The sequence below is a fragment of the Passer montanus genome, unplaced genomic scaffold (genome assembly GCF_014805655.1).
Source record: "Passer montanus isolate IOZ18808 unplaced genomic scaffold, ASM1480565v1 scaffold36, whole genome shotgun sequence".
Lineage (NCBI taxonomy): Eukaryota > Metazoa > Chordata > Aves > Passeriformes > Passeridae > Passer > Passer montanus.
In genome coordinates this window covers 6,618,107-6,630,548 of record NW_024368374.1, presented here as the reverse complement: position 1 = coordinate 6,630,548, position 12,442 = coordinate 6,618,107, and the positions used below count along the sequence as shown (strand labels likewise).

At 39.8% G+C, this 12,442-nt stretch overlaps 1 long non-coding RNA gene across 1 annotated transcript; it reads right to left on the bottom strand.

Moving 5' to 3' along the window:
• Positions 1–335: 335 nt before the first annotated feature.
• On the bottom strand, positions 336–10,863 carry LOC120505838. Its single transcript, XR_005628354.1, has 3 exons — positions 10,799–10,863; positions 9,795–9,887; positions 336–1,744 (listed from the first exon to the last, which is right to left on the bottom strand). It is a non-coding gene; the product is annotated as an uncharacterized LOC120505838 (long non-coding RNA).
• Between the last annotated feature and the right edge of the window lie 1,579 nt (positions 10,864–12,442).

Genomic DNA, 12,442 nt, shown 5'->3' with positions numbered 1-12,442 from the left:
CTTTTCCACAAGCAGAGATATAACCCTCCCCAAGTATTAGAGCTTTACCTCTCCAGAACTTCCTCTGTGCCACTCTCCGTGACCAGCTACACAAACTTTTAGCTTCATGCTGTAGCAAGCTTGGCTGAATTTTCAAATTTCCAGATTCTTTGCACTGTGAAAACATTCTCAAAGAGGAATAATTTTGTCTGAGTGTCACGGAGGTGGGACATGAAGACTGAGTGGTAAGTCGTTGTGGTCATTCTGATTCACAGAGGGTTACATGGAGCAAGGATTCTTCTCTGGTCCATCATAATGAGTTTTACAGACACAGATTAAGGTGTGTGAGGAAAAGAGTCAATATAGCAGCATGTTCAGTACATGTTACCTCATTGCAGAATGCCTGGAAAATGGCATTCTGTCAGAAAACTTGCTTGAAACTATACATTTGTCTGGAGCTCAGACATGTGACCTAAAGTTTCAAGGAGGCCCTTCAGCCAAAGTGGTAGCTACAGGTCTGATTGATCTGAAGGTATCCTTCTTTAGAAGATGATATGATGTTTAGAGTCTTCCCTCAGGATGATGAGACAAGTTCTTGCTGCTTTTTTTGACTACCATGGTGAGATATCAAGCTACTAGGCTACAGCTGAAGTCCCAGCAGGTTAATTTCTGCCTTCACCCTGTAGGGTTCAGAGAGAGCCCTGGAAGGGAAAGAATATCCCTTACCTCTCCTCCTGAATATGTACCACTGGTTCAGTTCCTGGGCTGTGTAGACCTGGGCTCACTTAAACATGAATTAAAGCTCTAGGTGCTATGAACTTTATCAAATATAAGGCACAGCTGGAAGTCAGCTGGCAGAGGACCTTCAATCTGGCAGTAGGTGAAGGTTCCACTCCATCTAAGTACTTTAAAGGTGGAGGTTTTCTTGTGTCCTGGCTCTAATTAGCCACTTCTCTGCAGTGATTTTCTGTAGAGAGAAAAGTATTTGACCTCCTGTTGGGCTCTTGTTCTGAGTGCTAAAAAATTGGTGCCTAATAGCTGGTAATTTTGAGTGAGGGTGAAGTCTATCTAGCACTACGGGTATTAAAATGTGAAAAATCAGACAGAAATCTAGTCAGGGTGACAGAATGGCACATTCAGTAAGGACTCTGAACATTTCTACGGTCAAGAAAAGGAAGACTACCTCAAAAAGCCTTGTTTCTACTCCCTCTCTCTCAGTGTTCTCCATGAACACTGAACTGGAGCAGGCAGCACTTCTCTCTGGTGCATTTTCTTACACTAACAATGGTCTATGTATGTATGAATTTTGAAGACGGTGGCTCTTATTGAATTACTGAGCCAGTCTATCAAACAATATCCTGACTTCATTGGAATTTCACATCCTGAGTTTGTTGGTTGTGTTATCTTTTGTTATATTTTTCATAAGGCTGTCATGGCAACAGAGGGAGAATGTGATTTTCCTTCAAAACCTCCCTGTTTGTTACCCACATGAACGGATGGTGTGCCTCTGGTTACTGACTGTAACCACCCTTATGAAACACCGTCCACAAGGGCATGTCTAAACAGGTATTTGCTCAGCTTCATCTGTTTTCCCCTTCTGTGGACAAGCATGAAAAGGTAGTCTGTCTTCAACCGTTCAATAAACAAACTCCAAAATAGTAGGATTTTCTCTGTGTGCTCTGCAGCATGGACATTCAGCACCTCGCCTCCAGCAGAATCTCCTCCTTGTCCCACTCGCTGCTGCTTCTGTCCCAGGCTACGAGACCTGCGAGCAGTAAGGGAAACACAGTTTAAAAATGAAAGGATAAATTGCTGCAGACTTGGGTCTGGAGTATATCAAATTAAAAAAGAGAGATAAACCACTCCTGCTGCCAAGCATTGCAATATATTTGCCTGTGATATTTTGTTTTTGCTCATGTGTTACTTGTGGCAATTTGGCAGCTTATTCTTAGAGTCTTCACAGTCAGCTGCTTTATCCCTGATATTTATGTTTTATTTTCCATTGTCTAATTTCTTCTCCTAACTGCTAACTTTTACCTCCTGTGTGGCTGAATCAATGCCTTTCCCTCTTTGATAGCTAAACCTAAGATACTTGTATTGCTGTTAGCTGCACAAAACTACCACGCTTCAAAAGTTGTTCACTGTTTCTCTGTGAGTTATTAAAAACTGATCACAACCTTAATTTCCTTCATTTCCAGGCAGCCTTTTTATAGGACATGAACTTTAAAACCCAGTTCTTAATGACATGCTATAACCACGAGACAAGGATCTGGCTATTGTTGCATTCAATTTATTTTAAGATTTTGCATTGCTAGTCAGGAAACATAGGTGCAGACCATGAACTAGGAATTCCATTTTGCATGCTGATGCTCCCGTGAGATTGCTTTTCTTTGTTGTATGCTTTGTGGTATTTGAAAGACATTTTGAAAATTCATGCACAGAAAAATTTTCCATTATCTTGGGGTAATTCAGATCCATCAGAGGATGTAAAATATGTCAATAACACATGAAAATTGCACTAATTTAATTAATGTTAAATCTAACTATAATTCCCAAGGTATTGCTAGACAAACATCATTATGGTAATGTGAACTGCATTTATTAAAAATGTTATCATTGTGGATTTCTGTTAAGAAAGGATGCACTTGCAAAGACTGTGTTTGCTTTTGTTAATTTGCACATGCAAAAGCAAATGTGCAACTCTTGAAAAGCTGCATTGCCCTTTCAAATAAACTTCAGATGTTTGTATATAAGCAGCAATTTTTTATTTTGTGATAAATTGGTAAAACCAATTTATCACAAATACTGGGCTTCCAGAGTATTTATACAAGACAGATAATCAACCAAGCAGAAATTTTTTTTCTTTAATGATTATTTGCAGCAATTTCAAGAACAATCTGCATTCTTTCTGACACTTTTAAATAACTCATTTTCCTTTGTTTTCTTCAGTTTTCATAATCCTTCAGTATTATAGCTTGCTTCATATTTTGAATTGTTTTTTACCTCAATGCAATTAAATAAATATTCAGCTGTGATGCTTTTTGAATGATTTGGATTTTCTCTCACTAGTAATTTAATTTATACTGACTACAGCAATTGACACCTTCTGTCTTTAAAAATATCTTGTAAAAATATCTTGTAATAATAACAGGTTGTAACATTCCTGTTACCACCTTCTTCTGAGACCGTCTTGCAGAGTTTCTGTGTCACTTCTCTCTCAGAGTCATAACTTGCCTCTTGCTCCACATCCCAAAGTACCAAATGTACCAGCATGGAGAAAAGGTGTGACTCAGAGGTGGCAAGACTCATGCTGTATGGGACAAATGTGCTTTGGCCTGCCTCCTATTCCCACCATGCCTTGAGACCATGGAGGGACTCAGTCTGCTCCTCTCATTTGCATCGTGGCATTCACTCATGTGTGTTTATGGTGGGGTGAGATTCAGAAATCCACATCCTGCAGAGCAGGGGAGCAAGGATAGCAGCCTAATTTACTCCACTTGAACTTGGGAGTTCTGTTCCTCTGGACCACAAATGGATACCATGAATTGATGCCAAATTTTTCCACACATCCCAAATTAAATGAATGGCAACCAGCCATCTTGGAGTGTGCAAACTGGAGTGCTGACACCAGCACCACATCACAGTACAAGTTCACCCTGCAGAGTGGAGTCTCCCACTGTGCATTACAGGATAAACAAGCCTTTAAGGAAAGCTTGTACTTGGGCAGCCAGCCATGATCACCACAGGCTGGGCATTCCATAGTGGAAATGCCTAACAAAGTCCTTGGACACTTCTGGACTTTTTGTCCCATCTGCCTTTGGATCCATTATCTGCCTTCCCTGCTTTCACTGCAGTCCTTGTAGCTGATGGTAGCTGGTACTTCATGTGTCCTACTTGACACAATCATATCCAAGTGGAGCAGGGAGAGATGGAAATTATTTAAAGTTAAAACAGAGAAGAAAGGTCAATTATAGCACAGTCAGAAAAGTCATGGCACAATATTGGTTAAAGGCAGGGGACTTAAGCACTGATAAAGAAACAGCAGAGGGAAAAAACACCTACTTCTGAAAACAATGGGGAAAATAATCCCATGGGATTTTGTCTTTCCAGACAATAGGATAGCAGCAGCTCAGTTTTCTGTCTGCAGAGAAGGCCTGTTGGCAGGGGAACAGCATGACAGGTGTATTGTCATATTCCCCTCTGGGCTGAGCAACAAATGTTCATCTGAAATCTTACTGATGCAAAGCAGAGTGAGAGAGTGAAAAGGTGAGAGAGTGGCATTCCCAGTATTCTGAAAATATGTGCTGCAAATGAGCAATAGATGGAGCGTCCAGCATCAGCAGCCTTTTCAAGCAGGCTTGCTCATATTGCAGGCTTGTCAGGTGTTTGAAACGGTGGGAAATGCTCTGATGAGGAGGTTCCTAGTATCCCCATGCAGCTTAACTGCCACTAACAATTACCCCAGAGCAATGAACATCTGTTCTTTCATGGCCTTTCCCAGCACTGCATACATCCCTCATCTTACTACATACAAGAAGTTTTTTTGGGAAAGGGTGGATGAAATGCATGGATACATGAAGATACTCACTAAGCTTTGACACTCCAGCTTTCTACTGGACCAACGTGTCTGTTGGTGACTGGAATCTGTGCCCTGGTGACAGATGGGAGCTGTAAGTTGATTGTCCAGCTAATGTTTAATATCCATTATGTTTAATATCCATGATCCTTGCTGCAGTTGTTTCTGTCGTGCAACAGATAGTAACCAGATGAGAGTATGGAAGGTGAATCTGTCCAGAAAATTCCACAAGCACCCAAATTGCACATGACAGGTGGAAAGCAGAAACACTAAGGTCCTACAGGCACTGTGGCAAAGTGCTTCTCCTACACATGATGATTTGCCCTCTCCACTAATAAAAAATGAGTGGAAGAGCCTACCATTTGCAAGGTCTCATTTAGAGGCAGATAAAGGGATGATTTCAACCAATATATTGTTGATATAATTTTTTTTTTTGTTTCTCATTTGTTTTGTTTTGTTTACAATATTGCTTGATTTACTGTCTGGCTTACAGTTTATTCTTCCATTAATTCTCAGATAGAATGTCAATGGCTAGGATGCTATTTTAATGAGCTATCAGTTCTAAAACACTCCAGACTTATGCCCTAATTAAACAGCAACATGATGCAGGGTTGTGAAATTGTTCTGCAAAGGACTGCCTACAGCTATAGCTGAAAACTGTTCCACAGGAATATTAAGGAGACAGCTACTGTCTACAAGACATCTGCTGTAGTCAAAAGTAATAACAAAAATCAAGCACATTTGTGCTTTTACAGTTTAGATATTGCTTGAGTTGTGAGACAAATAACCCCTGACTGTGGCAGTGTGTGCTTGGTGGCTGCTGAGGGGGAGTGGCAGGGCTTGGTCGTGCTGCTGGCACTGGCACCAGCTCACCCGAGTGCTCGGGGGCTTGCTGTCACTACATTGCTCTGCCATGCCTGTCACCAGGCCATGTGTTTTCAGAGTTATTGCCTTTTTTTGCCTGTGAGAATGAGCACTGCTGTGCCAAACAAAACAGAATGAACAATGATGTGGAGTGTTTGCTGAAACACAAACGCTCTTGCAGAGCCTGAAGTGGTAGAGTGGGACAGGCAACAGCAGATTATTCAGGGCAGTGATTTTCATTGCATACTTGAGACTGACCTGGAGGTTTCTGCTAGCCTGTAGAATCTCACAGTCTCCAAAAATATTTTGTGGATCTGTTCTGGTTCAGAGATGTTCTGCATGTTCTGTGTTAGTCTTTGGAAATTATTTGAGAGGGGGTCAGAATCCTTTTTTGGGAGTAGAAAAGGAGGTTGTCTCAGGGGAAGAAACAGGACATAAGGACTGAAGACTTCACATCTGTGTGCTAAAATCAAATGGTGATCAGAAGGGTGGGGATTTGTACATGGGATGTACGTGCCTTGTTCACTCCAGAATCCCATCCTGACCCTGGGCCAACCCTCCCCATAGGTCCAGCTTTGGTTTTTCTCAGATCAGATTGTGGGTAAGGGAAGGGTGAGAGTATGAGAATGGCAGAACAGAAGTAGTATTCCCTAAAGTTTCACATTGGTGCATGTGAAAAACCATTATTTGATAGCTATTATACTGCCCTGTATGTGCACAGGCTCTGTGCATGTCATCTGGTGGTTTGATCCATCTTTATCTGAACATGTCATCCTGGCATCTCTCTATAGCCAGTAGAAAGAAGAAGGTACCTCCAGAGCAAAATTTTCCTTGTCCAAAGACAGACGTTGAAGATAAGAAACAGGAGTAGGAATCACTGAAATTTAAGCTAGAAGAATTGCATTCTTCATTTCTCAGTGATACAAACCGGGGAACTCCTTTTCTGCCTTTCCACACCTTGTAGAAAAGAGCTGTATCCATGTATCAAAGAGCTGGGATATTCACCAGCAAATACCTTGGACATTTGGAACATGTCTTGAGTTCCATTGATGGATGTTGGTTTTCCCAGCTTTTTCAGAGATGGAGCAACTGAGAGTCATTTTAAAAGCTTTTATCAGTCTCGATGAAGGGTGAGATATAAGAGATGTAAGACTCTTCACCATTCTATCAGAAGCTGACATATTTCCTGGTTACAATACCTTATAAATGTTTTTCAGCCTATTAGCTTTTGCCACACAATCCTGATAATACTTCTAAGATCAACCACCTATATTTTTACCTCATATGGTCCTGCTACAATGCATCTTTCACAGTTCCAATTCTCTAAAATATCTGGTCTTTATGCAAGGCCAAATTTTGAAACTTGTTGAAACTTGTTTCTAGTTCAATCTCTCTCTCAACGTCATCTCTATTCCATGACCTTCCTAAGTCAGCACACCTTATCTCAGAGTTTGCGTACAGATCTACCACACTGTGTGAGCTTTCAGTCAGGTTTGAGAATTCCTTATAAATCCATTTCTCATAGACAGACATTATTTTGAGGTGGTCATTCAGGTTGCCAGGCTGTGAGTCCCCAGGCCGTTTGGAGTGACAAAGGGCACCAGACATGGGGAGCAGTTCACCCTTGTCAGACGTGCATGCTTTTCAGGTAAGGCTTTGTAACTGCCCAAGCTGCTCCTGCAGAGACTGTAGTTATTGCAGCAGCTCTAGGCCAGCTTGTTAAACCTATAGACTCATTGTCTTTGGCAGTTCTGGGCTTGAATGGATTGAAAAAGAAGTGAAGTTTTCAGATTAATTTAATTTACATGAGAAAAAAAGGTAAAAAAAAAGTGTTTTCACTGTCCATATAGTTCTGTACCACCAAAACTGAATTCTGCAAAGAAGATGATATCTCTCTTGCAAAGAAAGAAAGTAAAATACCTTCTCAAAAACCTCATGCCTTCTCAAAGGATTATATTTTTATCATTTGTCTTTTACAAAGGACTTCAAAAGCAGTATGAGTATATGTGAAGAACTGAAAAGTCAAGGCAAAATTAAGAAGGCATAAGCTCTCCCACTTCTGAATGTATTGGTGTCTGTGTCATGGTCAGGTGCACTGGGCACTACAGCAGCAGCAGGACCTGGGCTCCCACAGGGTTTCACTTTGAAGCCCTGGACCAATTTGAACATCAAGCCTAAGCTCTCTGATCCCAGTTTGTAAGTCCACATGCAAAGGGTTCAGTTCATGGTAGCCAGGACACAAACTGGCAGCCCAGAGGCTTTCCCAGGCCATCACTTTGGTATTGTGCATGACATAATTCTTAAAATGGCAGCTGGGCCATGTGACCTGTGGTTCTGGTTCCAGAAAGATTAGAGATGTGTTTGTGTGTGCTTCCCCTCTATAAGTTGTGTTATTCTCTAAACTTCAAATTGCATGTCAACTGCCATATAATGTGCATAATATGCAGGGACTTTCTCTATTCTATTCTATTTTTTTTTTTTTTTTTGCTTGGTGGTTCTCAGCAGTGAGAAAGCTCCCTTTGCTGTCTATTCTGATCAGGGGGACTGTGTGGTGAGGTTACCTGGGAAAAGGCAAAACGAGTGACAGACCTTCATCTCCTGCTTGACATTGCCTGCTATGGTGTGTCCCACCTGCAAGGTCAGTCATCATAGCCCCACCAGATCCTGCACAGTTAAGCCAGAAGTACCTCAGCTGTATTCTGGTCTCAGATTAAAAAAACCTGAGTCCTTACAGCCAGATCTTGTTTTTTGCAGGCAGAGGCACAGAAATGAAGGGAGAAGGGAGAGTTCTCTGCAGCCTGCCTCCTGTGCAGTATCTCTTTACAGAATAGGAATAAATAGAACAGGGCCCAGATGGGCTACTTATGATTGACAGGTGTCAGGATGTGTCTACAGCTCTGTCAGTCAAGCTGCTCCATGTCAATTGAACAACTAAATGGTACAGGGTTCCACTTGTTTTCCCAATCTAAAATGATTATTAAAATCAAGCCAGAAGATACAGATTTCAGTATTTAGCATTTTTAGCCATTTTTAGCCAGGTAAATATGTGTCACAGAAATTCAGCCAGACTCTTAGTAAATTCTCTTGTGTAAAGTTTGGGTTCTTCTGTGGACAACAATATATGTGTGAAGCATGTTCATAAACTGCACAGGTATCATTCAGCATTTTTATTGCCTCTGCAGGTGGTTGTGGAAAAAGAACTGCATTTTTGGGTTGCATGCCTTTCCGAAATTTGCATGAACAAATAACCACTACAGCTCTCACTGTGTATAATTGTAATGTATATTTGTAATGTATATTTTTGATGATTGCCATGTTGAGACCAACAACCATCATTTAACTTAGACATAAAATGATGCCATTTTTGCAAGTGCTACTCAATGCTTGTTTGAAACTTCATTTGTATCTAACTGTATTAACAAAAACCCATGTTTTATTAGCTATGGGTGGGTTTTTGGATTTTTTTGGTCCTTTGTTGTATTTGTTTGTTGGTTTGCTTTTAATCATAATTCATTATTACTCTGTGTTAGAAAACATAGTTTTCCAAGTAGGTAACAGAAAAAATATTGCTGTAAGTATGTGATATATGACATTAGAAAGAGTGATCAGTGAGTTGAGCTAAATATTGGTAACGTCTGCAAAGACACTATCTAACTTTGATAAACTCGATAGGACACACTCACAAGCAATGATCCATGAGTAGCCAATGGTTTTCCCTGTGTGTCACATTCAAGAGGACCAGGTCTTTTTTGTCCCCCCCAGATGTCTGTCTTGTATTTTTGCACATGGCTTCTTTGTTAATTCCTTCCATGAAGCAGAAAACCCCCCACCCATACCTAGTTGCTAGGTTGAGTCAAAGCTCTTTTCTAGAAAGGAGACATAGAATTTACCTCTGTAGCCTCAGAAGGTCCCTTGCTGCCCATATTCTCTGTTTATGTGAGGTTATGTATGTTTTTGGTAGATGTTGCTTGTGCTCAGCAAAGTAAATAAAATGTTGTATTAAGAACTTGTTTCTTCATTCCACTCTCAGGGCAAAAAACAAAATAAACATTATTTTTCTTGTATACAGCTGGTTCGCAGGAACTCCCTTGTGGAAGCACACATGTATACTTAAGGCTAGAGAATAAATGCTCTGACTCAGAGTCCTAAGGAGTAAGCAGCTCTTGTTCCCACAGCAGGCAGCTGCTGCCTTTCAGCTCAGCCAGGCTGTGTTGTCTCCATCAGCTCCCTGCCAGACACACGTACAAATCATTTTCTGTCTCATGTCTTGGGCTTTGCTTTAGTCCAATGATTTGATTTTGCTGGTTATGTGTTTATTCCATGAGTAGGAGAAAAGACTCGTTCCCTCACGGGGTGACACAGCTTGCACAATTACCTGTGTATCTCATCTTGCCTTGGAGTCTTCTCCTTTCAGTACTGTGCAGATGATATTTCTTCTCACAGAAGCATTCTGTGAACGGAGAGGTGACTGGAACATGAGAGCACAAGTCAGGATTTATAATATCTTTGGCTAAATTTGGGTGGCATTTTGCTCTAGTATTTCTTGACCACTTTCTGATTCTGGTGTTTCTTGACATGCTGTCGTTCTGACAAGCATTTTAGTTTTATGGTGATGATCTCTTGTCCATTACAGGAGCAGACAAGCCCAATAGTCAGATTTCATAAGCAAAATGGAGTCAGTTATTGAAAAGACATGTATAAAGCTTAAAAGCTGTTTTTAACTGCAGTGCAGTTCAAGAAAAATGTCACCCAAAAGCCTTCCTCCTCAAAAAGCCACATCATAAAATAATAACGAGTAAAACCTTTGTTCTTTGTAACTACCACTGCACTCAGCTTTGAGTTGACAGGGTCTAATAATAAAGACAGGTTAATGTCATCTAGCATTTGTGAAAGCCTTTTGTTATTATAAAAGAGTAATTAGGTCATCTCACCTTCAATATTGAATTTCAGAAATTCATACAAGTTTTCCTAAAGATTGGATAAGGAGCATGCTAGATTTGTTTGAACCATAAGAAAAATAAATTTAAACCAAGGTCTCATCTCTCTTTCAGTGAGATAAGTGATATACTTCCAAAAACTCACTTGGCTATCCAGCCTCTGGATGTTCTGCTTCATGAGGATGTACAATTTCACCTTATCTCTTACATTAAAGAAGAGTGATATTCGGGAGCTGTCCAACTATTTTATTTCATGGAAAGTGATTTTTTTAAACATAGACATTTTGTACCAAAATGTAGTTGTTGCTGATTAAGTTTACATTTTATGACTGAATTAAAAAAAAGAAAAAAAAGGGGTTTTTTTTGGAAGACCATCCCAAATCCATACACATGATGAATTGAATATTTCTGTGTGTTTGTATGAGATCCTATGGTGACTCACCAAAATAATAGACCTGATGCTTCCTTGTTCTCTACTTCTCTTGCAGCTTTTTCTTCTTGGCTGGGCTGTTCCACTAAGACCAAATATTTTGTACAAATTATTTGACCATCCATGGTACAACCTCACTGGTGATCTAGTTTAAAAATTACTCTGAACTTTTAGGAAGAATAGGAGACTAAGATGTCTGAATTAAAGTCTCCATGAAGTTTGCTATAGTTTAAAATGGACACATAGCTGATACTGGCTTGAAATAATATATTTTCAGTGTTTTCACAAGGAAAAGTATATGAAGACAGCACACTCAGAGAAAAATAAATGCAACTACCTTAATATCTGAATTTCCCACAGGATGAAAATTTTGATGTTTCTATTGACCCTGCAAAAATGCAGGAATTTGAAGCTCATTTGGGAGAAAAAATATTTCAGGCAAATCATATTAAAAATATAAACTATCGTTTCTGAAGCTAAGTAATTTTAATCAGCTCCAGAGGGTTTTAGGTACCTTTGAAGGGGAAACAACTTTTATAAGCATCAAATCTATGCTCAGAGGCCAATAAGGAAATATCTAATTTTGAAAATCTTGCTTATGACACTTTATAATGTTCCAAGCTCATCTGTAATTAATGAGACACTTTGTTGCTCTGAAGATGATGAAGTTTGTTCCTGAGATATGCAGTACACAGAACTGCTCAAAGCTCCTATATCTGGGATAATTTGGCTGGGTGAGTCCTGTCCTAGGACCTCCCAAAAGTCTTCAGCTCCATCCCTACTCCTGAATGTATTCTAGGACGGACTGAATATTGCAAATCTGAAATGAGGATGGCAGCAGCACATCCTGATAAGCCTTACCTGTGCCTCTTGTAGTATTCCAAAAGACTTGTCAATGCATGCTGCACAGGGCTAAGTTTTGATTTTGTCCTGATTCAGAAAAATACAGGGAAAATTCACAGGATGGAGATAATGCTGAAGATTAGGCAGGCATTTGAAAAAAAATGCAGAAATGAGGCTTGTAATGTTGTCTCCAGTAAGAGTTATGTTTAACAGTGAGAAGAGCTTTGCAGTATGAAAGCAAATGTAGTTGCAGTGTAAGGTAAGTTTGACTATTAAGATGGCAGTGATGATTAACAAACCAAAATATTTTATGGCTCATAAACCCTTGATAGATAAGTTTCTTATGCAAATAACAACCTTTTAATCCCTTGCCCAAAGTGAACTCCCTCTGAGATGATAAAATACTTTAAATAATTGAGATTTTACTTGTATTTTCTGTGTATTGAGGGGATCTAGAGCTTTTCAGGAGGACAACAACCTGAATTTTAGGACCTGAACCTGAAAGTTCACTTTCCTGACATTTCCAACCAGTTTTGCAGGCCTGGGGTGTGGTTATGTTCTGCAGAACTTCTGCCTGTGCAGCTTCACCAAAACTGAATGCCACAGCTTTGTTGTTGTCTATAATACTGATTGTACTTGGCAAAATGTAGTACAGGCAGGTGAATCATAGACTTCCAGAGTGAGCTATAGCATATTAAGAAAATAGCATTTTTAAAACATATTCTTAAAAAAAGTTAATTTTAATTTCCTAATATTTTATTAATAAAGTTTTAAACATTTATCTGGTGCTGTCATGTCACTAATTTCATGTTT